Genomic DNA, 16,190 nt, shown 5'->3' with positions numbered 1-16,190 from the left:
AGGGAAAGAACTTTTCTCTTTGTCACTAGAATTAGTTTTGATGATAGCAACTAGTCTGACCTTTACCAGGGAGGGGTATTGCAAGGGATTACAAAAAGCATCAGGTTGGCGGGCAGTTTTCCCTTTCAAGTGTGACTGAGGACCAACACTTCCATCACTCTGCTCCTCAGGAATTCAGAAATTACATCTTGGTACTCTCATGGTGTTACCTTTGGTTTTTTTTTTGTAGTACTTGTTACCAATTTCATCTTGTTTGCACTGTGTATTTGCTTCTCGAGTTGAAGGGGAATGAAGAGTTCATATGCAAGTCATGTTACTGTCTTTCTGCATTTTCTGGGTTTTTTTAAGCTTTGGCATGCTTGTGTTGTTCCCTTTATTTTCCTCTCTGGAAGTGCCAGCTCCTTTAGCTTACTTCTCACATTTTCATATTTCATTTATCAATACCATAACTCTCAAGTATCCAAATGATGAGAGAAAAGGCATTGCTCTCTGGTTGTAAAACTTAGACCTGAAGCTCATATGGTCTAAAGAAATAAAAAGTGGGTTTTGTCATTGCTTAATTTGAGAAGATAATAGAAACCCCAAGGGTAAAATAATTTATGGATATACACTTTAAGAGTAAAAATTAAATTCCTAAATAGGGAAGCATTTTATCGGTGTGAAATAACACATGGTGACAAACATGAAAAATTAAGTTAAATATGAATAATGGATATAAAAGCAGAAAAACATTTCTCAGTAAGCAATTTTTAAGTCTTAGTGAACCATACAACCCAAAACTGGCAGAAGAACAAACACAACAAAGTGTTAAATTACACTGTTATTATCTATTATAATATATTCATGCTCTGTCTTTTACCCAGCAAACACACACATACTGTAAACCAAAAACTGGTGAAAAATGCCAGGTCTAATGACTCAAGAAGCTGGAAGATGATAATGAAGGTATATGAAGTAATGAGAGGTTTTTAAAGGACCTGGATGGTTTTTCAACAGCAGCTGAATGTATGATCAGATTGCACAGCAGGAACAAGTACTTTGGACAAAGATGTGTGCAGATGTGGTGTATCACTTACCCCAGAAAGTCATAAACGTAGAGGTAAGCAACTTAGTGAGTGAATGACTTACAAGTCCTGATGCCTGTGGCTTTCTCCCATGTTCTTTCTGCCTGTATAATAACGTATTTGAAGTTACAACGGAGGAATCACATCGGTTTAGGCCAGCCTGGAAAAGCAAACTGACTATTTTTAATCATACACCTTTATGGTTAAAATAGTTAAGACATGTCCTTCTGTCTTCTGGAGCTCCTGCGAGAAGAAGTCTGGCTGAGAAAGACTTAATGATTGATGCAGATAAAAGTACTAAATAAGAAGTAATGAAGGAAAAGTTTGAAGCACTAAGTATCTTGCAGGGTACTGACAGATTTCTGTGTATTTCATGGAACTCTCTGATTTCATTTCAGGCACTAAAATCAATGTAAATTCATTATAATAATTTGGAAAAAAAGAAATTGACACCAGAACAAATATACAGCTCATAATGACTTGATGAATCTCAAGTTTTGAGCAGAGAAATATTTAACCAGATAAATTTTTTCCTGATGCATTCTTTGACAATACATAAATAATTCCAGAAACTGTTCAGTGCCATTCAATGCAATGTATTATAATGTATGTTAGTGATTTCAAGTGCAAAGCCACTGATAAATGATTAACTACAAATCATTGCTTTGAAATTGTTTTCTGATTTTACATGCCACAAAAAAAAGGTTATTTTTTTCCCCAAAATTCCTAGAGATGGAACAGGAATCAGAGTAGAAGGGTAAAACTGCAAACCATGTGGTTACAATCTGTTTGTCTAAAATGTAAGGGAAAAAAAAGTGTGTGCAAATGCATGTTCTCATAGAAAGCTTCTATTTCTCTGAGGGGAAAAATGGAATAGTTCAGCACAAGCAAAAAATATGCTGGCTGAGAAACCCCCATGGTGATCTCTCTTGGAAACTGAATATAGGTACCTCAGACAACTGACCTCCTCAGATGAAGTCAAGAACATAGATTCATACTACTCACAATGCATTGCAGCAAACCCCTTGTCCATCAGCAATTTTTGACCACTGCTTGGTGACTCCTTTGTTCTGCATTTCACTGCTATGGAGAGACTGTGTAGTCTATGATAATTCTGCCCATGGTAGGGTTTACTGTCTCCTGCACTGACAAGTAAAAGCGGCCCTGGAACACCACCATTGTTCACACATCTTAAGGACAAGGTAATGGACAGCTGTGGGAAATTATGTAAATGAGACACTTCACGCTACTCAATGGCCCCATGAAGCTCATTGGGTTCCCAGCTGGCTGTCATCTTTCCTAAGAGCTTTTAAAGCGTTGTTACTATTAATTACTATTATTGTTATTATTATCACTCAGATTTATCTTGTGATTTTGAAAAGAAATATTTATTGCCAAATATTTATTGCTAAATATTTATATTTTATGGAAGGAAAAAATGTAATTTGAAAGAACTGAATTCTTCATCATTTTAAAAAACTTGTTTAAAGACTATGATCTACTAAAAGAGGAAAATTTAACTAGTTTTATTACAAACACGATAAGAACTTTCTTAGATGAGAGTAAATACAATGGTCCTTTTCCATTACCAAACACTATCCAGGCATTGCAAAATCTCAGAGCTCATTTAATTTTAAAGAGGTGTTTTCTCAGGACAGACACGATAGGTGAGTATAGAGAAGAACTATAGAAGTTAAATGCACAACAGAGGCTAAAGAGCAGAATGTTAAGGTTAGAATATAGACTGATTGCTTGTTCAGCACAATTCTCTTGTGTCTTGGAGAAATGGCTTTAATGTCATGCAAGAAATGAAATCAGTTTGCAACAAAGAATGTGCTTCAAAAAAGAAAGGAGAATATCTGGCTGAAGGTGAAAGTGTAAGAAATGGTCACTAGTTATCTAAATGAATAAAACACTTAGTAGTAGCAGAATTTAAAATTATAGCCTTTATGCTGAAAGGGCAACTTTGAGACTTGCCACCAGTCCTTGCCACCAGAAGAACCCTTGACTGGAGAGGTGTACTCTCTCCAGCTGTCTTTGCAGCTGTTTTGAGATGAATTGTCAAAATGCTCAAGAAAAAAGATTGCCTTTATTTTCTCCCGTAAAGAATCTCGGCACTCAGGCTCCACTGTCCATTGTGGCACTTGAGGTGAAGATCAAAGGATGGGAGGAGCTGAGAGAGGAGAGATGTTCTGGTGAAGAGTCAGACATATCTACAGCACATAAACTGACCGGTTATCAAATATGGCAAAGAAAGTCCCATCAGAGAGTACCTCATGCTTTTTCTGTCTGCAGAAGGCAGCACGTACAACTTCTACCTGAAAAAAAATCTTTGTTTTTATCATAACTAAATTTAAGCTTGTGCTTTACAGCCTTTTCCTTCCTTTATTTATCCTTACACACACCATCTCAGATCCTGACTGCCATTCAGAAGTCAGTAAAAGCTAGAGTGCCTAAATCTTCTGCACTCCTTTGAAACATATATCCTGAAATGCCAAATGTCAGAATCTTCCTTTTATATTGACTGCAATCCTGTGGGCATGAGAATAATTTAAGAATTTTGCTATGGATTCATTTTCCCTCTTTGGAAAAATGCTGCTAGCCATAAACAAAAATGGCACGTTACCTAAATGGTTCATGATGATATCTGCTTTAGACTATGGTTTCTATATACAATCTTGGTTTGGCTGGGGTTTTTTTCCACATCTTTTAAAAACTAATATTCCTTAAAGGCACAGCTACCAATTAAAAAATGTAATAGAAACTTCCTGACCTCTCTCTCCAGATCAACAGAGATTATTTTTTCCTTATTCTTTGTGTGTGGCATATACTCTCTTATTCAGTATGAAGACCACATATGTTGTGAAAGGTTCAGCACTTCCTTTACAAATGAAGGCAAGCAGCATCTTTTATAGTTTTCCTCTTTAACAAGATAGAATGATGGATGAACCGGATAGAGTCATGATTTTTCACATATTATGTGCATATAAAGTTTTATCAGTTACCTCTAAGTATTTTTTGAGATCGTGAGGATTCATTATTACTATTGCTACACTGAGGATAACACTCTTTATCAGAAACAACAGAAACAATGGGGGTTTTATTATTATTAATTATGTGTATAGGACTTGTTGGCTACCTTTCTTCATACAATTTCAAATTATAAAGAGTTCCTCAAACATTTTTACATTTTTACAGTTAGTTAAAAATTGGGACTGCCTAAAGGTCTTGGCAATGAAGTCTAAATAGTAAAGATTAATTCTGACACTGGATACCTTTCAAGACTTTAATGAAGATGGCCAAATAATGTGCACTCCGTGCATCAGGCTTATGTTCATTGCAGTGTCTCTTCCTTTTTTGGGTGAAGAACACTCAGTCAGGACAAGTGATACAAAGCAAATTCCCTATTTAGAAACATGAAATAGCCCCTGGATAACTCAAGTGTTTTTGTCACTTACTGAAAAGGAAATTGAATTCACCACAGAGAGCTTCACTCTTGCGCAGATTTACGCATGGCAGAAAGCCTTATTACTAAAGGTTAGTGTGCCAAGGGCTTTCTTGCGGTCCAGGCTGTATCTGCAGGCAGACACTGTACAGTGTGATCGCACCAATAGATGCACTTCCACTAGTTTGTGGAAATAGTCAGAATATGTTTGATAATGCTTAAATGAACACACTCATGCTGGTATGCAAATCACTGAAAACTGCCATTTCAGTTAGCACCATGTACAGTGCGTTGAGTCTAACCCAACTATTAGCAAAAATATAATGATAATGAGAAATCTAACAATACTGAGATTGATTCGGGTTAGAGGGAACAGAAATCTCTCCCAAGTGAAGCCTGGGGGAGTAGGTACGACCTTAGCAATGGGGACATACATAGACACAATATAAACTGCCATGACAGATGGGATCAGGGCCATAGTTTCTTCCTTCTTTTCTGCTGCAGTATCAGAAATATATCCTGGCAATAAAACCTTAGGGCAAAATATTACCCCAGAGTTCTCTGTCAGAATGTTTCATATTACAGAATCACAGAACTGTTTGGGATGAAAGAGACCTTTAAGATCATCAAGTCCAACCATTAACTCAGCACTGCGAGGTCACCATTAAGCCATGTCCCTATATGTCTACTAAACACCTCCAAGGATGATGACTCTACCAGTTCCACGGGCAGCCTGTTCCAATGCTTTACAATCCTCTTTGTAAAGAAAAATTTCCTAATTCCCAACCTAAATCTCTCCTCTTCCTCTCCTTCTATTACCTGTTACTTGGGAAAATAGACCAACATCTACCTTGCTACAACCTTTTTCACGTAGTTTTAGAGAGAGATTAGGTCACCCCGGAGTCTCTCTTTTGCCAGACTAAACAACCCCAGTTCCTCAGCTGCTCCTTTAAAGGCGCTTTCCAATTCAAACTATTCTATAGTTCTATGTTTCCATAGTTCTGTGACCTTCTTTGCAGCAAGGGCATATTGCTGGTTCATGTTCAACTTGGTCCACCAGGACACCCAGGTAATTTTCTAGGCTGCTTTTCACCTGGGTGGCCCCCAGTGTATATTGATGCTTGGGTTGTTCCTCCTCAGGCACAGGACTTTGTGCTTCACTTTACTGCACAAAAGCAAAACATTAATGTATTTTCCACATTTAGGAAAAAATATTTAAAACTCTTATAATGGCAGTGATATTCCTTCCTGAGACAGAGGGCGTGCTTTATCCCATCATGTTTTCTCCTTCTGCTCTTGCTTAGTTTGTCTGGGGTTTTTTGTACAGTTTTCTAAGGCAAAGACAATATAATATTGAGTTGAAGAGTGTAGTTACAATATTTTGTGGTTTGCATTGGTAGTTAGATAAGCCCCACACAGCCACTAGCTCATTCTGCCTACTTGGGAGGGAGAATCGGAAGGGTAAAAGTGAGAAAACTCTTGGGTTGAGATAAAGACAGTTTAATAAGTAAATTAAAAGCTGCACTCACAAGCAAAACAAAATCAGCCATTCACTGGCTATTTGCCATTGGCAGGCAGGTCTTCAGCCTTCTCCAGGAAAGCAGGGCTCTGTCATGCATACTGGTTACTTGGAAAGACAAAACACCATCACTCCAAATGCCCCCCCTTCCTTCTTCTTCCCCCAGCTTTATATGCTGAGCATGATGCCATCCAGTATGGAATATCTCTTTAGTCAGTTAGGGTCATCTGTCCTGGCTGTGCTCCCTCCCAACATCTTAGGCACCCCTAGCCTACTTGTTGGCAGGGTAATGTAAGAAGCAGAAAAGGCCTTGACTCTGTGGAAGCACTGCCCAGCAGTAATGAAAACATCTCTGAATTACCAGCACTGTTTTCAGCCCAAGTCCAAAACATAGCCCCATACCAGCTACTGTGAAGAAATCTCTATCCAACTAAAGCCAATACAAGTATACTCAGTAGTTTAAAGCAATGCACATGACTTCCTCGTATTATTTACAATTTTAACCAGAGCAGAACTCACATTTTTCATCAGCTGATTTGTGAGTACACCATATGCTCTAGGAGGATTCCTTGCTACAAAGCTGAGACATCACTCTAAAAATCCGGGTTCAAAATATCATCTCCAACTGTATGAGTCTGCATGAAGTGGCAAAATTGCAGTGTCATGATTTAAAGCGCCACTAGTTTTTGTTTGCCTTACATACCACAGTCATGACTGGAGCAGTTCAGAGAGTGATTTGTAAGTGGTTTAGCACATTTTTTTTTCCCTCCCCTGGAGGCAAGGTGGACTTCTGGGTGGAAGTTTCATCAACAACCCTGTTTTGTGAAGTCTCCATTCAGAAATCAGAGGAGTTAAAGTCTAATTTAGCTCTTCGGAGCAGAGGTTTTGACTTATAGAGCACTGTAGTGTGTCATCTACCATGAGAGGCCCTTCATGTTGCCTGGGACTTCCAATTGCTATGACAACTCATATAATAAAAAACTGGTGAGCATCTGCATGCAATTACAAAAAGGCAATATTTAACTGGGTAGTTGCTGAGAGTTATCATTAGCCTGTTTTCAGACCAAACAGAAGTGGAGGGTGTGGGATTGTCCCTGCTCTGTGAAGCTGACTCACATGTGAGTACTTTCACTGTCGGAATTTGAGCTGGCTTTATGTCCTAACAGCAGCATGTCTTCCAAATGCTCAAGTTCCAGATGTGGACAGAATGGAAAATTGTGGCTTTGGATATGGCCCATTGTAGACAATGTCCTCCTGTTTCGGTCATCCCCAGAAGACCCATTGTGAGGTGCTAACCTACTTTGTTGGAAAATGTGATGTTAAAGAAACAAAGGATCAGCTGCATATACGTGTGTCGTGCAGTGAGAGCTATATATCAGGTATAGACATCAGTAAGAACAGGAGCTTTAATTTATACACTTCCTTTTCCAGTTTGCTTTCGTCGTGTGAGCAAAGCCTGTACATACACTGTGATCTGCTTCTTCTGACAGTATGCGTGTCTGTTTGAAGGATTTATGTTTATTCTCTTAACAGAAAAACATTTGCAGCAAGTAATTGTTCTCAAATTCTGACTAAATTCCAGGTTAAATAAGTTGAAACTAAAAAATGTTTGTAGCTCATAGATATAATATTTTTACTTTACTATGACAGACGAGTGTGAAGTATACTATATATACATACACTATACTGAATATACTATACTGAAGTATTTATTTGGGAGAATAGTGGGGCCTGATGACTTCCTAGACCTTTTCAGATTAATGTATTTAATTTCTTGCCTGATTTCTTTTGCATTCGATGACCTTGAAAATAATCCCAGAACATGCCTGCATTTTTAAAATATTTATATGCCTTGATAAACTTAATCAGAGCCCATAATTTCAATTGTTCTTTTTACAGCTAAAAAACTTTGTTTACTTGTTTTTGTAAGACATCAGTCTGACTGCATGGCTAATTCAGGCAATAGAGAAGAGGATGAGGTGGGGGAGGAAGGTGGGAGTGAACTACTTATATGAGAATGGGTCATTGTTTGTTAGATGTCAGAATCAATCCATATGCCAATTCTTATGAAGTGAAAAACACATTTTCCAGTAAAACATGAAGCTCTGACTAAGTTTAACTACTAATTCTGATTATGAAGTTATTGCCAGTTTCTTTTGGTATTACATAAACTTCTTGGGGGCCTAGACAGACAATAGCAGTGAATCCAAAAGCAGTTAACCTTTTACTAAGGCGTCTGGGCTACTGCTCTGCCTAAGGAATTTAAAACACCATTAACATAGTATACAAGAAAGACTTAGAAAATATGCAGAAAGAATCTGTAATAGTAAAACTTATTAACTTACTAACTACCATTTCTAGGTACTACCATGATTCCTAGCTCATCGGTATCCCATTGTCTCTCTCTGCACATGAAGATTGTACTGGGTTATCTGGGATTTTTGGTCTCTTTACTACATGTCTGACTGACTCATTACAGTGAGCCTGAAAGTATCCCTAAAGTAATCAAGCAAACATCATGTCTTAATCTTTTCCGGTGCAGACTTGTAGGATTCACCTATCCTTAGGTAAGAGTCTGGTAACCTAAATTCCTCAGCTACATTTCACTTGAGACCCTTCTGTTCCTGCTTTTGTGCATAGAGATGGATTTTAACTGTGTGGGTAGGATTTATGTTGAAAGTCTTGTTCCCCTACTTGTCCACACCACCTTACCTGGTACAGTGGGAAACATAAATAATTAAATTACAGGAGTAAAGGTATACCACATTGAATAGTGAAGCGAAACAAACATAGAGGTATCCCTATCATGTCCTAGGGACAAGGCTAGTGAACTGAGAGTACTTCTAAGGTGCTGGGCTTGCCATCACCCTCATGTTCAGGTGAGCCTGGGTCATACGAGGATTTCCTGCCCATGCTGTAGTTTCCCTGACAAGGATGTAGCGACCAAGGGGGAGAGCAGACCCAGGTCAGTTTCTGATAATGCCTCATCACCCATGAATGAATAAAAGAGCATCCAGGAATAAAAGACATACAATAGGTCTGGTTTGTATCTTCAATATTTGCTACTCCTTACATGGCAATTTTTCACTGCAGAAATATTTTTAATAGCATTCACATAGAAACCATGAAGGGTTAGATCATAACATCACAATCTGCTTAGATGGTAATGTGTCAGCAGTGCTAGAAGGTGAGTCATAAATGTACCAACTAAGCCCTGTCATGATCCTGGTTGATCTGGAATTTTGGATAAGGGGAAAACGAAAGATCCAAAAGAGCTGTTTAGCACTGGGTCTAGGATCTTAGTGCTGAAAGTATCATCATCACTGTCAGTGTAGTAGGTTTTAACATTAAAACAGAATCTACAATTGAACTGTACTTGAGCAGAAGGACAGTCCATGATTAAAGCGTGGTTGCATTATTTAGCATTTCTATCACAAAGACACATAGATAGCATCCAACTTGTGTTCTTCATATAAGATTAAGAAGAGGACTTTTTTCACTTAACACTTCAGAGTGGCTGATTACTGTCCTAAGCCCGTTTGAATCACACTATAAACCGGGCTGCAACTTCTGACTTTTGCAGCTGAGTACACAGTGACAAAATGCACAAAACTCTCCACATGGTAAATTCATAGTACGTGGTCTGTATGGATAGATGAAGCAGACACAATCTAAAGATTCCCAGTAAACAATCTGCGGATGGATGTACTTTGCACGTATGGCTTATTGTCTCTCTACAGCCAGGTAATACAGACTGATTTTCTCTTGTTTTTTTCAGTCAGCTATGCTCCTACTTGCAAGCAATTCCAGCTGTGAAATCAGAAAGCAAGAGGCTTTCTGAACTTTGTCTCTCATAGTCTAGATGTTAAGAGCCAAGTGACATTAAATATTTTTCTGCTGCCTGATTCCTGGGGACAGCCCTGGTACCCAGGCTGCCAGAGGATGAAGACTTTTAGACCAGTAAGATTTTTCAGTGATGAAACCAAAAAGAATGAATTTTTTAGTTATCCACCACCACTCTTCTACTGTTGTAACTCTATTTGGTTCCTGAGGAGTGCCAACAATTTCAATAAATATTTTCTCACTGCACTGGTGTTTGAAAAATGCATTTGATTTTGGGACAGGAGGGAGATACATGGGGCATTTCCAGCTCATAAGAAATTTTTCACAAATGCAGCTAAGTCTTTTCAGCATTTTTTTAGAACTCTAGTTGACCTTTCTGGAGTAAGGCATTTGGACCAGATGACCTCCAGATGTCCCTTCAAACCTTAAATGTTCTGTGATTTCATGTACCACACATCCTGAACCATTATGACATCATTAAGGCAAATGAAGGTGGCAGATCTATGAGGCCATCACAAACTAAATCAAAGTCAACAGTTTGTTCAATACCAAAATAGATTTGCAATTATACAGATGTTTCACGAAAGTATGAGCAAGTTCATTACTGTCACATTAATAGAGACATTCAACCTTAATATAACCAAACCAGCTGTTTTTTCTACTAAAGGAGTACTTGTTGGAATATGTTTGCCTACTCTGATGGCAGCTAAGTGAGACGGGAGCAAAATATGGGAAAGTAGCTCTGAGGAGAGTGTGAGTGAATGACTCTGTGAAAGTACCATTGGCCTGGGCAAAGCATTATGGACTGTAACAGTGGGGAATAATCCAGCCTTGGCAAGGAGATCGTTAACATGATCTAATATGACTTTTCCATCTGTAATGTCTCTGATCTACATCTGGAGAAATAATAAATGCACATTTGATGTACAGCTGCTTTGCTCCAGACTCACATCTGTTTGTATCGTGGCATGACATCTCCCTGGCTCATGTTTTCAGAGTCCTTTCTGAGGACTGGAGATGGAGAAGAGTACATATTCAAGTATTGTCCAATAGAGTTAGGGCATGTTTGGGACACACGTGAAGATCCACTATCTTGGAAATGCTCCTGGGGCTTCTATAGACCTGTACAGGAGGTGTGTGCCTTGCAGTGGTCACATGCACTTTTGTCAAGGGCTTGGCTCTACAGAATAAGCCTTTCCAAAGACAACCTCATCCATACCTATTTCATATGAAAAAGCAAGAGAAAAAATATACATCAATATACATCTTATTTTAAGAAGTTCTTTGCCAAGATTCCTCTTTAAAAATTTTGCTTACTGTATTTCCTGTCTCTGATGAGCTGGAATCCAGAAATGAGTTATCCTTCTGCCCTCTCTGGAAAGAATAGTCTTTCCCAATTAAATCATAACAGCTTTTTTCTAGAGATGGAACAAGGGGGCTCAGCAGTCTCATTTGTCACTCCATCTATATCTTCCACTACCATATGGGCCCTTTGTCTTCATAAAAGAAACAAGTCCTGCTAAGTCCTACAGAAAAACGGACCTAGACAGATGGACATGTCCTTGCCATTGAGAACCGTGGGGTCTGGATTTGCATAGATTGTGGTGACAGACTGACGGTGACAGGGAGGCACCTGAGCTCTGGAGGATTGCAGGTACACTGACAACCTTAAGAAGTCTCTTAGACCTCATTTGTGGTACGGTCGATGCCCTGAAGACTCTGGGGTAAAATTCGGCAACTCATATCTCAAGTCACTCCTGTTCATGCCCCTGAAAATGTCCCAGTCTCTTGTCAGTAGTTTTTTCATTGATATATTTTTCTCAATTAATAAAAATGCTGTTTTAATCTGTTTAGCATCGCATTCACATCACATGGCTTCAATGTGGCCCTGACTCAGGCCACATGTTCCACTGTGGGAAATACAGCTGTTGAAAAAACTGTAAAATATTCTGAGAAGAAAAAAACCAAAGGATAATTGGACTAGCAATTTCAGGGATATGACGGAAATGACTGCAATTCAGTGCAGGCATGATTAAACAATCCTAAATAGTATCAGCAGGAGTTATAATTAAATGAGTGATTATAAAGCAGGCATGCAGTAAGAAGAGCTCCTCATAGCTTAAACACCTGACTCAGCATGAGCAGCAGTATCTTTCATTTTATAGTGGTATATCCTAGAAGTTAGTACTGGACCCAATATTGTTTAACATCTGCATTAATGACTTGGCCAATGGGTCAGAGTCTACCTGCAGCAAGTTTGCAGAGACTACAGAATGAGGAGGAGTGACTGACATACCAGGTGGCTGTTCTGCCATTCAGAAGACAGGCTGAAGAAATTAGCCGACAGAGATCTCATGAAGTTCAACAAAGGCAAAAGCCAAGATGTGCTCCTGGGAAGAAATAATCCAAGGCAGCAGTACAGGCTGTAGGCTAATTGGCTGGAAGGCAACTCTACAGAGGCAGACATTGGGTCTGTTGACTAACACATTGACCATGGGTCGGCAATGTGTTGTCATGGAAAAGCAGGACAACAGCCTCCAGGGCTGCATTAGGAAAAGCGCTGACAGCCTGTCCAGGGAGCTGTTCCTTTCCCTCTGCTAAGAACTGGTTAGGACACACCTGCAGTGCTGTGTCCGGTTTTGGGCTGCCTAGCACAAGAGAGAAATGGAGGTACTGGAGACAGTACGGCAAATGACCACTAAGATAATGATGGGGCTAGAGCATCTGATGTATCAGGAGAGGCTGAAGGAGCCAGGACTGTTCAGCTTGGAGAAGAGAAGGCTCAGAGGAATTTCAGCAAAGTTCATAAGTACCTGAAGGGAAGGTGTAACAAGGGCAGAGCCAGTCTCTTCTCAGAGGTTAACAATGACAGGTCAAGAGGCAATGGGCAAAAACCAAAATACACAAATGCCATTTAAACATAAAAAAAGCCACCTTATTGTGAAAGTGGTCAATCATGGCAGAGACACTTGAGAGACTGGAAAGAGTCTCCATCCTTGAAGATACTCAACATGTGGCTGGACGCAGGGCAAGCAATTTACTTTAGTTGCACTTGCTTAGGCAGGGGCATTGAACTAGACTATCTCCAGAGATGCCTCCCAGCTCCAACCATTCTGTGATTTTGTGATGTCCAGGGGAAGTGCAAAGTTTGTATTTTGTTTTTGCAAATAACCTAGACAACGTGATTTGTACTTAAAAGTCACCAGCTGTCACACAAGTGAGTGTCGTTTGTTACCAGAGATGAGTTAATTATTGGAAATTAAAGATGGCAAGACTGTTGATAAAAGAATGTCTGAAACTAGTAGGTTTTTATTCTTTTTTACTCTGCCCCCCCCCCCCACCAAAATTAAAGATGGCAAGACTGTTGATAAAAGAATGTCTGAAACTAGTAGGTTTTTTTTCTTTTTTTCTCTGCCCCCCCCCCCCACATATGAGTATGCCATAAGTAAACAAATATTATAGCACCTAACTTAAACCATCTCAGATGAAGTTAAACATGAGGTACATAAAAAGAGGGAGTGAAAACTATTCTAGTCCATAGCTACATCTATAGTATAAATAGTATATAGGAATGAGATGAAGCACTGGACACACTACTCTGCTGATAGAACACTCCATAGTATGGTTTTGGCCCACAACAGCTTGCATTTTTTGAGCCAATCCTATGGATTAATACATGAATAAAAAATTCCAGGAAATGTTCCACAACAGGCAGCATAGACAATCTACACAGATTTTGCTTTCTCTCTTCCTACAACCCTGCCCCAGCAGGCTTTGTACTCTCAGTTAACTCCTGTACACTTTATAACAGTGCGTACAAAGCAAAACTTCTGTGTCATGATAAAACAGCATACTCAAAAGCACCATGTTATTTTACACACTCTAAAGCTGCAGGGGGAAAGGCATTCCGTCTCAGTCCCTGACAAGAAAATTAAACCACAAGGTCGCAAGCTAGTAAGAAGAGCTGAGATTGTGTGTGCCACTGGATCTAAATACCCAAGTGAAATCTCTAGTTCTCATTCTATTTAGCAATATAGATATGGAAATTAAAATCAAAAGTCAAGAAAACTGAGGAAGAAAAAGATGCATCAGATCAGAAAGTGAAACACAAGTGCAAAACCCAACACATGAGGATGCAAGTTTTGTGATCCAAAGTGTCCAAAGTGTAAGTCCTGATGCCATTCCTCTGGGTTGCACATTCTGTCATAGAGGCTACTTCTGTTTAATAAGCAAGAAATCCATAAAAGAAAGCTTGAGCTCTGTGGCATTTAAAAGATGCCAGTTAAAGCATCAATAAAAGGAGCAGAGAGGCACCTTGGCCTTCCTGAAGCAGCAAATCTGTTCAATTCTTCTACTTGGCTGAGGAGACTGATAAGCACTTACGATCGGGAGGAAGGAAGTCTTAGGTGGACTCTATGGTTTTTCAGGCAGAAAGGCTATTTCAGGTTCCATAGGGGTAAAACACTGAAACCACTGAATTTAGGAGAGGAATAGAGACAGAAGAAAGCCAGCCAGCCCAGAATAGGGCACCAGACTGATATTATAGACATCATTTACACTAGCCAATAAAAAAAATGAAGGCATGTCTCCTGAGTATGGGGGAAAGTGGCACTTTATGGCACTCCATGGGGCAAAATGGTCCACCTTGCTTAAATCAAGGTGGCCTTGTCTATGCTTCCTTTTGGGAACAATCATTTCTCTTTATTATCCACTGAGCTATGTCCAGGCACTTCCTGGTTTTCAGCAGCAAAGCCCCGTCCAAGGAGCGTACTATCAGCTAAATAACGTGGATTATCAAATGTCAGTGCTCCAGCTTGTTTCTCCTCTCTAGTTTGCTAGCATTGACACAACTGTAAGTATTAGTCTGGCACTCTTCCCTTCCCATCCGGTAGTATTGTGTATGTGGAGATTTCTGACACTACCGCAGTGTCATGTCCCTTCTCCAGCTGACATATATGAACATATTTCTCAATTAAAGTAGCATGTGGAGGCACCTGATGTTTATCTGGCATCCATGGGCAAAGAACTTGAGGAAATGTAAGCCTATCTGACAACGATATATCCAACTAAAGGATATAATCTGCCGCCAAGAATACCAGCACAGGCAGACTGCACATTGTCCATGGAGCACCCAGGTGGATCAGAGGCAGAAGATCAGGAGTCATGTTGCCACTAACAGTTGTTCTGTTAATATAGCTGCTCTCATAAACCCACAAAAAGTACCACCATTAGAGTACAAATTTTTTATGAAATTTTGATGTTAAATGTTAGATAGTGATGAAAAAACCATTAATCCGGCAAATGGTGAAATGAACTGGAACTCAGAGAGGAGAATTTTTTTTTTTCTGTGACAAAGTGTCTCCATCTGTAAACCTGAGACAATAATGTTGATTTCTTTTTTTTCTTTACAATGCTTGGGGATATGCTGACAAAAAAAACCCCTAATTTTCTTCTATATTCCAAGCACAAGACAGGCTCTTTTAATTTCTATTTAATACTCCTCTTACTATAAATTAATCTCAAAACATGTACTAAAATGGAAAAAATGCCTTTGTTTCTTGTTTTTATATATATAATTTATTTATTTATTTTAAGATTAGACAAATGGATTTTTGAGTGTTTTAACTGATTTTATTGCTAGTATATAAACACTGTTTGGTAATTAGTAGCAATTTTAAAGGAATAATCTTTTGTCATTTTGTCCAATGTTAACCACTCTGAAAATGTCTGCAAAAATAATACAGCTGTAACTACACAGTTTTGTTACGAGAAGTATTTTATTTTGTCCCTTCTTACAGATAATGTATAATGTGAAAACATTCTGCCTAGCATTTTCCTAAATAACTTCTGCATTTTTTGGCACATAGCTAATACCAAAAGCCTCCACTTCACACAAACGATATTTAATTGAACCACAAAGCCCATGAGATAATGCAAACCACGTATCTTTATAAAATGTCAGTTTAATCTTTCTAAAAGTAATATTTTTGAAAATTGCCTGTTGTAAAAAAACCCCAAACACTGAAAGTGCAGAGCTGAAGGCTTTTACAATGCACTAATGAATCGAGAGACTCAATTCTTCATGTAGAACATCACAGATGGCATTTTTCCTATTCAACTTTTAAAAAACAGCATCATCGACATTTTTTATATTTGTAACATTTGTTGAGGGCTGAATTAAAGTAATGGGGAGTTTTCTGTTTGGCTTTTCATAAATGTCACATCTATCTTTACTACTAGAGCTCCTACAGTTGTGTCAAGATGGTGCTGTGTGAGTGGTCCATGGTGAGAGCACCAACGTGCCAGCACAGGTAATTCC

This window comes from Buceros rhinoceros, unplaced genomic scaffold, assembly GCF_000710305.1.
Source record: "Buceros rhinoceros silvestris isolate BGI_N320 unplaced genomic scaffold, ASM71030v1 scaffold7052, whole genome shotgun sequence".
Lineage (NCBI taxonomy): Eukaryota > Metazoa > Chordata > Aves > Bucerotiformes > Bucerotidae > Buceros > Buceros rhinoceros.
This window is presented reverse-complemented; position numbering follows the sequence as displayed.